The following is a 15,197-nucleotide window of genomic DNA, read 5'->3' as shown; positions in this document are numbered from 1 at the left end:
TTGGCGGCGCCTGACTTAGCAGTGAACATTTTTTCCAGACGTTGGGTGTCAGCCTTCCTGGTGTCAGCTTCTTTCAACACGAATCTAAGGGTATTTTGTGCGTGAGTGTAAGCACACAACGCATTACAGTAAAAAAAAAAAAAAAAAAAAAAAGAAAAAAAAAAGAAGAAGAAAGAAAGAAAGAAAGGACTCGTCTCTCTCTCCCCCAACCCTTTCCTTGGTGGCGCAGCGGCGGCCCTCGTTACTCATGAATTACGCGCGTCATTATGCGGGAACTAGGACGCTGCAGGAGGAGACGACCAAGTCACACAACGGCGGCGGCGGCGGCGGCCATTAGCCTCCGCCTGCCTGTTGGGGCGCCAGCTTTAAATGATGAGGTGACATTCGTCGCCGGCCCAGCGTAAGAGCTCCTCATTTTGACACGCGCCATTTACTCGATTCGGACCTTTTCGAAAGATTGGCCAGCAGCGCGGGAGCGAAGAAAGGGAAGCAACGCCTCGCTCTGCCGCCGAGTGTCGCAACGGAGCGGGCCGCATAACGGACGCAGAGGCCGAGAATAATCCTTAATGCGCGCCCTTCAGCGCCGCTTTCTTCGCCTCGCGCCCGGCCAAATGCCACAGGGGCCACGTCTGGCCCGGGCCTGTTTAATTGCCGACGCCTTTTTAACAGCAAGGAGCCGCCGGTGAAGATTGCCCCGTAGGCATGCGCGGTGCGCCAACCAGTTGGACTAGCACGTGTGAGCTTTTCTTCTTCTCACGCGGTACGTGAAAGGAGGTCGAAACGATGAAGAACAGGTTGGGCATAAAAGCGCATCGTTAATTTAGCGAAGGCTGCTAATATATGTAAAAGCACTGAACACACCTCTGCCGCAGTGATTTGAACGAATGATTAAATCGAATGACAACACTTGAACGTAAAACTTGCTAGACATGAGGGAGGATGATTCAACCTCGCAGTCATGTTCTCGGTAATATTATATATAATAACGGGATTTCTGAAGGTACGAGGGTAAGCGCGACGCAATCTAGCCTTCCATAAACGTTTACAATGCATTACTAACGTTCAGCACACAAAAGGGAACTTGCTGAGCAGCACAAGAATGGCACCGATTTTCCGAGAAACCACATAAAGAGCAGAGCTCTCGGTCCAATTTTCAATGTGGTTTATTCATCAGTGCATATAGGCTGTTCTACGGAAAATAAAAAAGGCTTCCAGAATAAAAAAAAAAAAAAGGCTATCGGAAGTGTGCCTTGCGTGCCATTGCAAATATTCCTTGTAATGCCCATGCATCTTACTATTTCATTCAGTATCAACTTCTCCCCGTTGAATCCATTTACTGTTAACGTTTAACATGTAGAACATATCGCCTCGTCAGTTTTCTCACATAATCGCAGCATCCGGAATTTGATAAACCTTCACAGGCGCACTTACATCTATGCAAAACACGTCAAAATGATGCGTATGTGGTGCCTCATTGCAGTGCATATTATGGTCGCCAGTCCATTTCTTATCGTGCACGCTGCTGTTGTTCTCAACAACCCATAGCGCTTATCGATATTAACCCGAAGTAATGCCAGTACGATCGATTTATGCGCATTTCCTTATGAGCAGCATCTCGTGATTACTTGTATATTGCCTTTTTTAATCGTTTATTTGATGCCAACATTATATCACGCTTATTTTGATTACATGTTTTCAAATTTTCCAGTAAATACTCAATATTTCAGGTATTTGGAAACTGAATTTTATTTGAAACTGAATGTGTGTGTGTGTGTGTGTTTTTTTTTCGATTCTTATTATGTTTAGAACACAGTGTAGCTTATAATAACCATCAATGTATTTTGAACTCATTGTTTTCATCTGCAGTATTTCTATTCTGTAAAGTGTTAGTATATGTATGTGAAATGTAGCGTACAATTTTTAACCCACCATGATGTTTTATGTAAATTGCCAGAACTGCTGCCGAACTATACATAGAGGGGACCGCGCCTTTTCAAGCCACACTTAAGCGGCTTTTACCCGTTACTCCCTTTTCTCCTTGAGAGAACAAATATACTTTGATTTGATTTGATTTGAATTTTTGCCGTGTGGTGCGAAGTTGCAACATGTCTCCATAGATTTACACGGGCAGCAATCAGGTCGATGTGAATGGCTATACTCTGGAGAAAGCCCTTTGTAATGATCGTCACTGGAAAGTAAACATTGCTATGAGGCGGTGTTCTTGTAATATAGGAGTGGGGCACGCCCCAGAAAACTGGGAAACACAAGACATTAACCATGAAAAACGGAACCGCCCGATGGCGGTGTGCGAAGGCGCAGGTGTATGCGTACATGTCTTAATTTATAAGCTACAACACCGGCGATGGGGAGAGAGAGGGAGACATTTTATTTTGCGCAGAACGTAGTTGTAGTAAGGAGTTCTTTATTAGATGAATATCACAAACAGAAAGAAAATACGTTTAACAACCCCGGTAGATGCTATCTGAAGCACCTGAACTGGAGCGGCGGAAATAATGAGATAGAAAGAAGCGACAGCGAAAATAAAAGAGGGGAGCGACAGGAAGAAAGAACAGAGTAGGATAAAAATTGAAAAATAAATAAAAATAAATAAAAAAAAACTGAAAAACGGCTTTTACGAATACGTCGTTGCGTACGCGAGTCGTGTCTTCTCCAAAGCTGAATACAACTACTCAGTTACGAAAAAGGAGTGTTTGGCCATTTTGTGGGCACTAACGAAGTGTGTGTTTTGTGTGTTGTGTGTGTGTGTGTGTGTGTGTGTGTGTGTGTGTGTGTGTGTGTGTGTGTGTGTGTGTGTGTGTGTGTGTGTGTGTGTGTGTGTGTGTGTGTGTGTGTGTGTGTGTGTGTGTGTGTGTGTGTGTGTGTGTGTGTGTGCGTGTGCGTGTGCGTGTGCGTGTGTGTGTGTGTGTGTGTGTGTGTGTGTGTGTGTGTGTGTGTGTGTGTCTTGACTTCTGGCGTCCTAAAGGGCTATAGTGAGGATCTTTCATCCCTATTAGGTGATTGCACACACACACACACACACACACACACACACACACACACACACACACACACACACACACACACACACACACACACACACACACACACACACACACACACACACACACACACACACACACACACACACACACACACACACACACACACACACACACACACACACACACACACACACACACACACACATGTATATGTTTGTTGTTTATCTTGTAGCATATAGGTTCTTGTGCTACGCTTGTGAATGATTCCTTTCCTTCAGGCAATTTCCGCCAACGATATGTTTCCTTTTGGCCTAAAGAACACAGAATATTCGTAAAAGCAGTTAGTTAGCTCAACCGCGAGTGCTTCGACGTATATAGTAGTAGAAGCTGACTTTATGATTTTAATTCTATTTTGTTGTTGTATATGGCTTAGAAAAAAAACACGATTGTACTTCCTTTAGATTGCCTCTGCATAAAATAACTGGCGACTGAAACGAAGCTTGTAATTTTTTAGGACCTTCATTTGTGCACGCTGTATAGGTGACACATAAAAACGTATCAATGAACAGATTGTGGAGGTCGCTGGAAAGGGACGACCACGTCCACATTTGTCTGATGAAAGTTGCAGGAGCGGAGGCAGCAGTGCTCGGTACAGCAAGTAGTTCTACTCTTCCCTAACAGGTGGCGCCACTAGGACGGCCGTCATTGCTGGCCTTCGGAGCGCATCGGCGCGCAGTGTTAACTGCTGCTGTGTATCTTGTGTAAGAATACCAGCTGACTTTTAAACAGCGCTGCTTTGATGCAGGTGTCATCTGTATTGTCGAAGTATTCTGCGAGGAAGTAGAGCTAATGACCCTGCTGTTTATTGGCGGAAGAACAGAAGACGCTTTCTACATAAGGTGCACATCATGGCCTAGGCAACCGTTTTTCTGGGAGATGTATCACGAGTTCATGTTCCTTTCTGGGACAAGCAAGCGCCTGTGAATTGAAGAGAATGGCTATACTTCACGCCCCAGCTCGTTTTAGCACCGGCAGTAGCATGGCAATGCGAGAACGACCCTGACGTTTTCTCAGGAATTGGATATTGAGTCTTTGCGCTGCTACCGAGTTTTTTTCGCAGGGCGTTAAGAGGTACCTTGACGTTGCTATTAATGTCTATGCAGTTATACGAATTGATTGCGCAGAGAAGGAAAGTTAGTGTGGGCATGTAAGTGAATCTGTTTAATTAGGTACTATTCCCTAGGATATGCGGGATCGAATCTCGACCTCGGCGGCTGCTTTTCCCTGGAGCCAAAAACCCAGGCGCCCGTGTTTTGTGCGATATCAGTGCACATTAAAGAACACCAAAAGGATGGGAATTTCCGCAGCCCTCCCCTCATAGCCTAAGTCGCTTTGGGACGTAACACCGCACAAACAAAACCAAACTTTAATTAGACAAGTACTGCTGAAATACATGTAATAACTGCTGCTTTTATGAAACTATGCACGGGCCAATGATGAAATTTACCATGATAAGATTTTTTTATATCCCCGCTTGCTTGGGCTGCGTACTGTGCGTTTTGAATTCCGTTGCAGTTTCCAGTCACCTTCGCCCGAGCGCAGGTGAACGCCGCTGAGCGCCTGATGCGGCCTTCAAGCAGCGTAATAGTCTTTTGAAGCCAGGACGTTTACATGAGATAAAATTATATCTTATCAATTGTCGGGGATTACACGGGCGTCCATATTAAGCAGTAAGTATTGTGCACAATGTTAAATGAACATCCATAATGCGTCTCAGCCAGCATAGTCTGACCATGCGTTCGCCCTCTGCGCAAGACAATTAAAAAAAAAAAAAAGTTTGAGGGAATAATCAGTTTGTAATCTATTCAGTTTTACAGAAAGTCACGTTTTCCACAAAGAGCACTAGAGAGGGAATTGACAAAAAAAGCAAAACAAAAAACCAAGTCGACGGCTGATGGGTTTGTCGAAACGTTCTAGCCAATGCAGACATTTAGGAGAACGCAATAAATGAACTACGTGGTTAAATTAAACATTTTTTTAGAACCTACACATACTATAGGCATTCACATGAAGTTTATTGCTTGTCTACAAGCTCGTTGTCCCCAGCGAAAGCTGGTACGCTGCACCGTGCAGCCGAGTACCGGCGTGCTGGAAGCCGTCAAGCCAGAAGGCCAGAAGGCCGGCGACGGCGGAAGGGTCACATGATCAAATATGGCAGCGCCCATTCGCTCGCGCTGTAAAGGGTCTATAGACCCTATTCACTATCAGGTTTAGCAGGCGGCAGTTATGACAACCCTGTACTGCGAAGACGCCATAACGGTGGGCGATTCGAAACTAAAAGTTAACACAAGAATGTTTCCGGTCGGACACTTGAGATGCCGTTTGCAACGCCGTCCAACCAGAGCTCGAATTTCACCGATGCCGTGTCATGATTCGCCGTAGACCCTCTCTTTCTCTTTCTTTCCCCCTCTCCGATGTTGCGTTGTGCGTGTCATGGTTGCCAGTAAAGCTGGAATGACGTCACGTGAATAAGCTCTATAGCGCTTCTGCCAGCGCCGCCTCCTCTTATTAGTCACAAGGCCGGTGCTGGCACGCGCGTCACTATAAGATAGTCTATACAGTCTACAGTATACTGTATATAGGTCTAAAGGAAGCCTTGCTTTGCAGCAAGAAACACGGAAGGTTCTTTTTCTACAGGTATGAGTACAGTTGTGTACAGAGCATCACAATGGCTCTATAGTATTCTAACATGCTTCTGATAGTTTAAGGACGCAGAAACAGCAGCGCTTCGCGGTGCGCGTCGTAAATAATGTATGGATAAGTTTTGCCATGTACGTAGCCCCACTTATTTCCACCTGAAAAATTTCCTCTGCTCTGCTTGTGAAAAATTAACACAGTGAAACGAAGGAGGAGTGTATATATGGCGACGAGACTTTGGAGATCTGCTTGGGGAGAGCACCATATGTGGGCTGTAGGGGATAGGACGACTTATTTGCACGTGACTGTAAGAATATTCCCGTCTTGGAAGCTGCAACTGAAGAAGGGGGGAAGAAACATCTTCAGGCCAAGGGAAATTTGCTGGATCATTTGGAAGCAAAAAAGGAAGAACTGTCTCTGGTGTCTTCGAACTGACACTGTACTCAAAGAGTAGTCTCCCAACCTGTTATATAATGGAGTCAAAGGGTAGTATATATAATGCGGTTGGGAGAGCTGGTATGCAAAGAGTCACAGGGCGCTACCTTGCAGCTGAATCAGTTAATAGCATATGCTTTCGTGCTTTCTTCCTCGTTGGCTGTCAAGCGCTGCTATACCTGCATTATTGGGACCATATTGAGCTGCACGCAGATCATGTCCATTGCGGCAGTGAAAGCTTTGAGCAACTAGTGGGTGCTATGCGCACTCTGACACCCATGAGGGTGTTACAACAGCGTATTCAAAGGACGGCAGTGATGACGCAGACTCTCGAAAATAGCTGCAGTTCATGCCACGACCTGGCGCTGACTGAATTACGACCGCGTATATCTATTGCTGGAAAACCTTGAATAAGTAATAGCTAGTTTGATATCTTTTGAAGTGTCACAGTAACCAGTTCAACGTATTTTAGGAGGCTGTCTACCCTGACTAATCTTAACAACTGTTTCTGTGTCCGTTGCAGTATTGCGACCGTGGGGATGTTCTGCACACAATCGTGTCCATACCCATACACCTTCAGAAAATGAGCCACTAGCATTTCTTATTGTGAAACAAGATAGTCTTTCTTCGGATATATATGCCTTGACTGTTTAATGCAAACTCTGTGCGAAATAATGTTATTCGACAAAACATGGCGTCTGAAAGGACTAAGGTTAATTAGGACCTAGGCCAGGCAACTGTCATTGGGTGCAACACAACATTTGCCAGAGGTGGGCAACCTCATGAGGTCGAAACCTCATGAGGTCAACCTCAAACTCACAATGACCTCAACCTCACAGAGTGAGGTGAGGTTGAGGTGAGGTCGGCAACACCTGAAATATTTTTGAGTGAGGTCAGCAAATGAGACCTCAACCTCATGCGTGAGTTTGAGGTTGAGTGAGGTCGTAACTTAGTGAGGTCGGCTTGTGAGGTCGAAATTATTGTTTCCCACAGCGATAAAATAGCCGGCAAAACACCTTTCATAATGCCTGTCGTGTACACTCTTTTGGCTACCAACGTGCACGTAACGAACAGTTTGCGTCTGTGCGTTTGCGTTCGACACGAAAAAAAAAAGGGAGGGAGAGGGGGGGGGGGGCGTAAAGTGCAGCGCGGCAAACAAGTGGGGTCGGACGACGGCTGCAGACTTGAAAGAAGGTTAAACAAGATCCCGCCACCATTCCGAGCGAGTTTGGGAAGTAAAGAAAGTCTGCGCAAACTCGAAGGGTTTCCAGACCTACGTGGGTGTGTCGGCTGCTCGGGAAAAAAAAAAAAAAGCTAGAATAGTAGAAAAGAGGGAAGCGCAAGATCCAGCAACCAAGGAATTGCTTGGGGAGGATGGCACGAGGGAGGGGGTTTCAGAGAGGCACATAGAAAGACCAAGGATGCAGAAGAGATGAGAGATAAATGGCTTGACGAGAAGTCACCCCACGTAGACTGTATTTTAGTAAATAAAATCTGCGTTTGCTATTGTATATGGTACGAGTTAAAACGAAAGAAAGCAATAGGACGGTAGTTCGTAGTTGTATCAGTGCAATCCACTCTTTTATTATTATTATTATTATTAGTCATTAGACATTAAATTAACCCTTACATAAAACGATAAATTTAATGTGCCCTTCTCGAAGAATCATTGAAGAACAGACAGGTGACCGACGACTGCTTGCAGTCATTCCTTTCTCATACCCTACATGAGCTTGCGCCGTTTTCATTTACATGTTTGTTTATTGAGGGCCTCCCCTCCGTTTTACAGCTTGCAGCCAAAGTGGCGGGCGCGCCTTTTGTTCGTAAGCTGGCTTCTACTCTTTCGGTTCCGCAGCCGGTGTCCGATCTCAAATAGCGGACAAAGCGCGGACCCGGGAACCCCTCGGCATTTCTTGGAAAGTAAGCCACTGCACATGCGCGCGCCTCTGGGAGTTTGTGAGTTTTAGGTATTTTTAAGTGCGTTTCTGTCAACGGGGCCCAGAGTTACAAGGACAGTGGCAGTGTGGGCGAGAGAGCGAGATGTGTGCGCGGTGCTCGAGCGTGTGAATGCGCGAGTGAAGATCTGCGTATCCTCTTCTCTTTAGTTTTTCAGTACACTTGCACCACCCATATTTTTCCTCACTTCTTATTTTCGTTTTGTGTGGCCACTTACCAGTGCCCCCTCTCGCGTTTGTGCACCCGCGTTTACTCACAACCGGCCGCTTTTCTGCGGTACGGCCAATCGCACCCTTCCCCTCCCCCCCCCCCCCCCCGCTCCGCCTAAGAAAAAAAAAGACAAAAAATCAGAAGATACAATTCTCAGATTCTTCCTCTCGCTACATTCTGTTCTTTTTTTTTGCTTTAGCTTTTGGTTGTGCGCTATACCTCCGACTGGCGTATTCCTGTTGGTCTAAAGGTCTAAAGGCCCTTCTCGCTTCTCGGAACACCGCGGCGGCTGCGCGGACTTCTGTCGCTTGTCGACCATGCAGGCATCTCATCGTTTCGCAGGAGAGACACGCTAGTCAGTGTTCAAACTCTGCTCTTCCTCCGTAGAGACGCGTTGCAACATGCTCCCCACCCGCTAGTCTTCCTCTCTTGACGGATATTGTGCAGTCGAAGAAAAACGAAACAACTCCCGTAGCATGGGTTAAGTGTTCGCGCTCCCAGTGGGCGTGGTTCTCTCGTCGCGACTAGAAGCTGGTGTCTTAGCCCCACGTTTTCATCGACACCAATCGTTTCTGGAACGTCTGCTTGGAAGTCGCCCCCAAACGGCGTCGGTGAGCCGCCCGAAATTGGCAAAAAAAAAAAAGGCAGCATCTAAACAACATGCTGTGTTCTTCGCCATTTACCGTGGCCGTCTTTTTCAAGCGAAGACACGCAGCCATGCCGTGGTCGGCGACTTGCTGTAATTTATGACGGAAGTTTCCGCCCTTTCCAGCTGAGGTCTGCCCTTCTTCTTCGAGGTCTATCGCATTGTTGCGTTCGGCGTCGAGGGTGCATGAAATGGTTGCGGTTATGGCAGGTGTGGTTATGGCAGATATAGCGAAAAAATCTAAATATACCGACGATGATGTGCGCGCGCGCAGTTGTCGAATTGATAAAGACATCGAAGGCCATTTCCGGTTACAATAGCCACGCAAAAGAAACGAAAAGCACTGTAAACTTGGAATGCATTCACTACGACAAGAAACTGTGTGACAAGGAAACCAGCTTTTTAGCTTATCTCGGCATCTCAAGGTAATGTGCGAATTATCCCTAATCCAACATATTATTTCTTTAACTTACATCAATGATAAAAGGAATGTTTTGGGGCTGCAAATTCACCGTTAGTTATTATAAGTAGAAGGGAGGGTAATCTTTCCAATAATTTGTCACGGCGTTTGTTCTGTACAGCACAACCCACTCGTCAGGATTATCGAAAGTAGCGCACTGTTAAAGGTCAAGCACGCTTTACCTTTTTGTAACTAAGCGTCTCTGCATATCGCAACATTTTGTTCTGTCCGCCTCTTGTGATAAGTCCCAAGTCAGAAGTCAATTTATTAAAAGAATTTTATGGTACTACAACTTCCATATATACGTAAGTGGTCGATCTACTTTTTTTTTTTTTTTTTGTAACAGAGACGTAACACTGAAGAAACATTAGATTGCTTGTGATTTTCTCATCCGATTCGATTTCAAATCGCAGGAAAATGTCTTCACCAAGAAATTATGACTTGCTTGTCATGAGGAAACATTATTTGACGGTCACAGATATGTGCGACGTTTTACTGCAGACCTTTGGGGGTTCGCATCCAGCAGTACCAAGGACACACAAGTATTACAGCGGGAATGAGGTCAAAAGTCACCATATCAAAACAAATAAAAATAAAATTTGAAGAGTTGAAACTGACCAATTAAACTGCCGTTATTAGGTCAGCTTGCTATGAATCAGTAGCCCCGCTGGCAAATGTTTATTTCAATTTTTTTACTTTACAAGTAAGCCTCATCATATTCAATGGTGTTTAAAATTTATGTCGTCATTCTGGCGTGTCACCGCACAGGACTTGTGCCATGACGTTTTATAGTTAGTGTTCTCAAGTGAAAAACGTTTTCTTTTTTTCTTTTTCTGAGGTCGAGCGACCGACCTCAAACTCACAGTTTGTGTTTGAGGTGAGGTTGAGTGAGGTCGGTGGTGGCATCAGAAAAATTGAGGTGAGGTCACCTGGTCAAACCTCAACCTCAAAGCGTGAGGTTGAGGTTGAGTGAGGTCAGGAAATTTTTATTGAGGTTGAGGTGAGGTTGCACTTTTTGAGGTCAAATGCCCACCTCTGCAAATGTCCATACTACACAACCTGTGGAAGACACCTGGTGCGCATTTACCCTTTTTGTTGCGTTTTGCTTTCGCCTATATTTTCAAAGCAACTCATTCATTTTGTCTAACTTCTGGTGAGATATCCTAAAACATATCAATATCGCATCCGGAGTTGTTCTATAGCTTTTAAGTCCCATTAAATCTTTGGGCACAGACGAACCTTGAATTGAGATGCAAAGAGAGCAATTTGTGCTTCGTATGCCTCGTTTGCGAAGATTGAGCTGAAAACCTTATCTAAAAGGTATAAGACATTTCTTCGCAAATTACGGCGTGCATATCGTATGCCAAACACTCTCGCTGTTTATGCGACATAATAAACTATATCTAATCACATTACCGCGCGAAAAACTCGTTGAAAACGGTACCGATTCACTGGACTGTATGTGAGTCTGCTTGTCATGTACTGACCCCTCAAATGCCCTATATATATATATATATATATATATATATATATATATATATATATATATATATATATATATATATATATATATATATATATATATATATATATATGTGTGTGTGTGTAATCAGTAGTCATGCTGTGCATTCTAGACAATTCGTGCGATGGCAATTCTTCCCTCACTGGTGAAATTTTCAACATAATTAACGGCATTCCTACTGCCACGAAGATAACAGCCAGCCTTATCCGACAGCGCGAGTTTGCCCCTTGGCAAGGCCACTACTCATGCACTGGTGGCCGGCTCCTCGGCAGAACTGCAACAAATGTATCACTGTGCTAAGAATAATCCGATTGGAGTAGTGCCACAACTACGTGACCTTCGTGGCGCGCAGTGACATCTAAAGGAAGACTGAGACGATCCGCAGTTGCTTCTGAAATTGACAGTTTTCTTTTTGGGGCTCACTAGGGGTTATCTTTATCTTTTTTTTTTTTTTTTTTTTTTTTTTTTTTTTTTTTTTTTTTTTTTTGTCTTTCCAGAAGTCGATATCACTGAATCCTAGCGACAGGTCAAGTATAGCTCCTGGCATGAGACCTTGCACACAGTATAATTGTCCCGAAGGAGAGACCGTCTGACACGTCTCGTCAAACACAAGCCTGTATAGACAAACAGGCTTCGAGACGCGGGGCCGACGTTAGTCCGCTGCCGTTTGCCTGTGGCCGACGTCAGACCGGCTCCCGGCGAACATCCGTTTCCTCGCGTCGCTCACGCGCCGTCCTTCCGGGCGTCAGCGAGGCCCCCCCGCACGATCACGGCGGCGGCCAAAGAGCCAGTGGACACCCTACACTTCAGCATTTTCGCCGCCATCGGGAAACCGGGAATATTGGCGGCGGCGCTCAAGATGAAAGCGTGCCTTAAACTGGAGGGGGCATGTTTATCGGCGGGGGAAGAAGGATGGCAAAAGAGGGCGCTGGGCGTGGAGGAGCTCTTTCAGGCAGACCTGTTGTCAGGGCGCCGCGCATCACGGAGAAGGTGCGAGAAAGGCGGGCGGCCGCCGCCTCATTGTGGGGGGTCGCCGCCGACGCTGAGGAACCGCCGCCGCCACCGCCCCTCCGATGAAGTTGCAACGCGGCACCGCCGACCGGCTCCGTGCCGTTCAGTGCACGCTCCGCCGTAGGCATCCCACCGAGCACGAGCAGATCGACACTCGTGCGCTGCACTGCTGGCTTCGCCGACCCCAGTCGGCTATCCGCGAGCGATTGTTTGCCTCTGCGAAGGCGCAGGATTGTTCCGCGCGTTGAGGGGTGATGAAAGAGGTAAGACCGAGCAGCGGCCGAGGAGCGCTGCTGTTGTGGAGCATTGTTTACTACTCGAAAGAAACAAGCTAAGGTAATCAGTGCACTGCACCCTCTATTTATGAGCACATCACTTCGTGTCATATATTTATTTATTAAAATATAAATAATTTGTGCCCAGTATGCCTGCGTTTGGGAGTGCAATAATGTTCTTGCAAGATACCGTACATCGCTGTTGCTCGGGGGATATTTCTAGGAGGCAATGCCGCTATTATAGAATTCGGCCTCGGAGTCAGCTGCTAATAGGGTAATCACAGGGAATGTGCGGTGGTAGCTAAAAAGAAAAAAACACCTGCCGGACTTCACGATAGCCGTTCCTCTCACTCTAAAGGTGCAATATACAGTTCTCTTTTTGTCACTGTGATTGTTTGAAATCATCTTATCGCACGTAGTTGAAGCCTCAAAACGAGTAAAGACAAAACATCTAAATACTACGCTGCAGCCAAGAGACATGGAATCCCTCAGCATAGCGGATTCCCTTTTCGCTCTTTCTATACTGCCAAGATGTTAAAAGTTCATAGCGAAGCTGAAAGAGCAAGGCCGTGGGGCCGCGCCTCCCTCCAGTCCACTCAACGTGGACCATAGAGAATGCCTTTCGGTGCGCCTACCAAAATCGTATTCAGTAGTTAGTAGCGCTCGCCTTTAGTTCATCCGACAACGCTGATGTAATTTGTGCTGCAGCTGCTACTGCTATATATTATTGAACCTGGGGAGATTGTTTCTTCCTCCTTCGACGCCCGCTCCGAGCACCACCATGCATGCAGTTCTGCTCTGTGCTTGAAAGCAAGTGCTGCGAGTGTTGAAAATTTTCGAGTGGCCTGATAACGCGGCTAAGGCGTATATATAGAAACCAGGGCTTATTTGCACTGGACATTCTCTTAAGCACAAAGTAGGCTTTTCTTAAACGCATAAAACTGAACTTTCGTCAAATAAAGATGGAAGGGCAGTTTTCGAAGCAGAAAATAGAAGCCCAGTTTGTGTGTACTTTGAACAAGCAATACAGACGTCGGACATGCACCTATACCAAACGATGCCACAGCCATAGGTAGAGTACAGTATAAATGGTTCAACGTCCAAAAACGGGCGTAGGCTGTAGTGGAGTGCTCATGCAATTTCGACCACCTGGAATTCTTTAACGTGCACTGGTATCGCACAGCACTTGCGCGCATTGCTTTTTGCCTGCACTGCATCGAAACGCTGCCAGCGCAGCCGGGAACAAAACCTATTGTGGTATATGCATTCGAGCACCCTGCACGGCTGCTGGATAGTGGCCGAGGTCCTAACCATTGAGCCACCGCGATGGTGCAACTGGCCAGTGAACCTCTATTTTAGAAATTATCAATCGTGAGATTGATATATTTGAATAAAAGCAGAACTGAGAATCGGGAATACGCAATACTATATGCTCGCTCTTGTCTGTTTCGCTATGCATTGCATAGGTTATTTCGCTTTTTTATTATTGTACACATAGAATAGTGCAGAAACTGCGCTTTCTGAGGTCTGATTTTCACTCCCTAAATGGATTCTATTACACACAGGCGCACTGCACTGGTGCACTGGTGCACTGCCGTGAATAGTGCATCGCGAGGTCACTTGCGTAAATATAAAGAGCCAATAATATCATTCCAATCATATCACTTCTGTGCGCCATGAAGCGTTCTTTTTTTATTGTTGTTGTTGTTTTTTTGTTTTGATTCGGCTAGGAGCAAATCTGCTTTCGTTCTCAAGGGCCGTTGGCGTTAAAAAGTCGCTTCAGAGCGTTTTATTGGCTTGGATTATGTGGTTTACCGTTCCAAACCAACCCTGGGTATGAAGCTGCGTGTTGTAGTGGAAGGTTCCGGAAATTACAACGCCATGGGGTTCCCAACTTGCGCTGACATCTCAGGGTGCATGTGCAACCTTGCTTTTCGCCTCCATCGGAAAGCGACAGCCGCTGCCGGGGTCGAGCTCTCGTCCTTGGGTTCAGCAGTCGAGCGGCCGAACACGCCACCGCAGTAGGGCAGGGGCGTTTGAAATGAATGCACTAAATAAATTATTGCTTATTACACTAACAACAACGATTGCTCCTGAATAACAATCGAGAAGCATATTATTCAGACAACGATGAAACGAAGGCAATGATGGAAGGCCGAAAGCTGAGCCGTCGCTTGGCAGACGCATATAGTTTTCTATCCTTATTGGAATGGGACAATGTCGGCATCTACATGTTCAAAGGACACACAAGCTGGACTTCTATTTCCTTATTCGAAAATTGCCCTTCCAGGTATAGTTAAGAAGGGGGCTTTCACAGTTACCGATAGTGAAGAGCCTGTGTTCAACAGCCCACCTTCAAGCAGCACACGTGATCCTGAAGTGAAAAGCAGAGCACATCATCTCAGTCAAGGCTCAAGAATCGCATTAAAAGCAGTCACGCATGCAGACGCACGAACACAAAACACCACTTCACAATGTAGCCATGTAAAAGTTTGCTTCACCCACGCAAAACTCCGCATGGGAAGCTCCTATTTATCAAGTGAGGTCTATCTGACAATCTACGATTCACAGGCTAATCCTCTTATGGTCCTGTGATTATCCGGATAGGTAAAAATGTGGCGTTAAGGATGGCCTCTAGTTGAACAATGAAAGCTCAGCGGGAAGAACTACTGGTAATCGAACTGCACAACTTCAAGCGCCTCTAAATGAAGTCTCATGAGACGGGCGTTCCGTGCCCTATGCGTGCACGACACGTACGGCAGATGAGTAACCGAAGGGGCTGCGCTGAGAGTAGATCTCGGTCGAGAGAAGTGCTCTCGAGAACGGGTGGACGCGCCGATAGTGAGGATAGCGAAGGGAGGGACACGCCTTGGGATCACCTGGCGGCTCGTTTGAGGCGCCCTGCGTGCCCCGGGCGGCCGCGCTCGATTGTGCGCCTAGCGCGTCCTGCGGCTCGTCGCCCACCGGCGCACGGCTCATCAGC

This window comes from Amblyomma maculatum, chromosome 1, assembly GCF_055883805.1.
Source record: "Amblyomma maculatum isolate TAMU_Amacu chromosome 1, ASM5588380v1, whole genome shotgun sequence".
NCBI lineage: Eukaryota > Metazoa > Arthropoda > Arachnida > Ixodida > Ixodidae > Amblyomma > Amblyomma maculatum.
The sequence above is the reverse complement of the archived record's forward strand: the minus strand, read 5'-3'. Positions refer to the sequence as shown.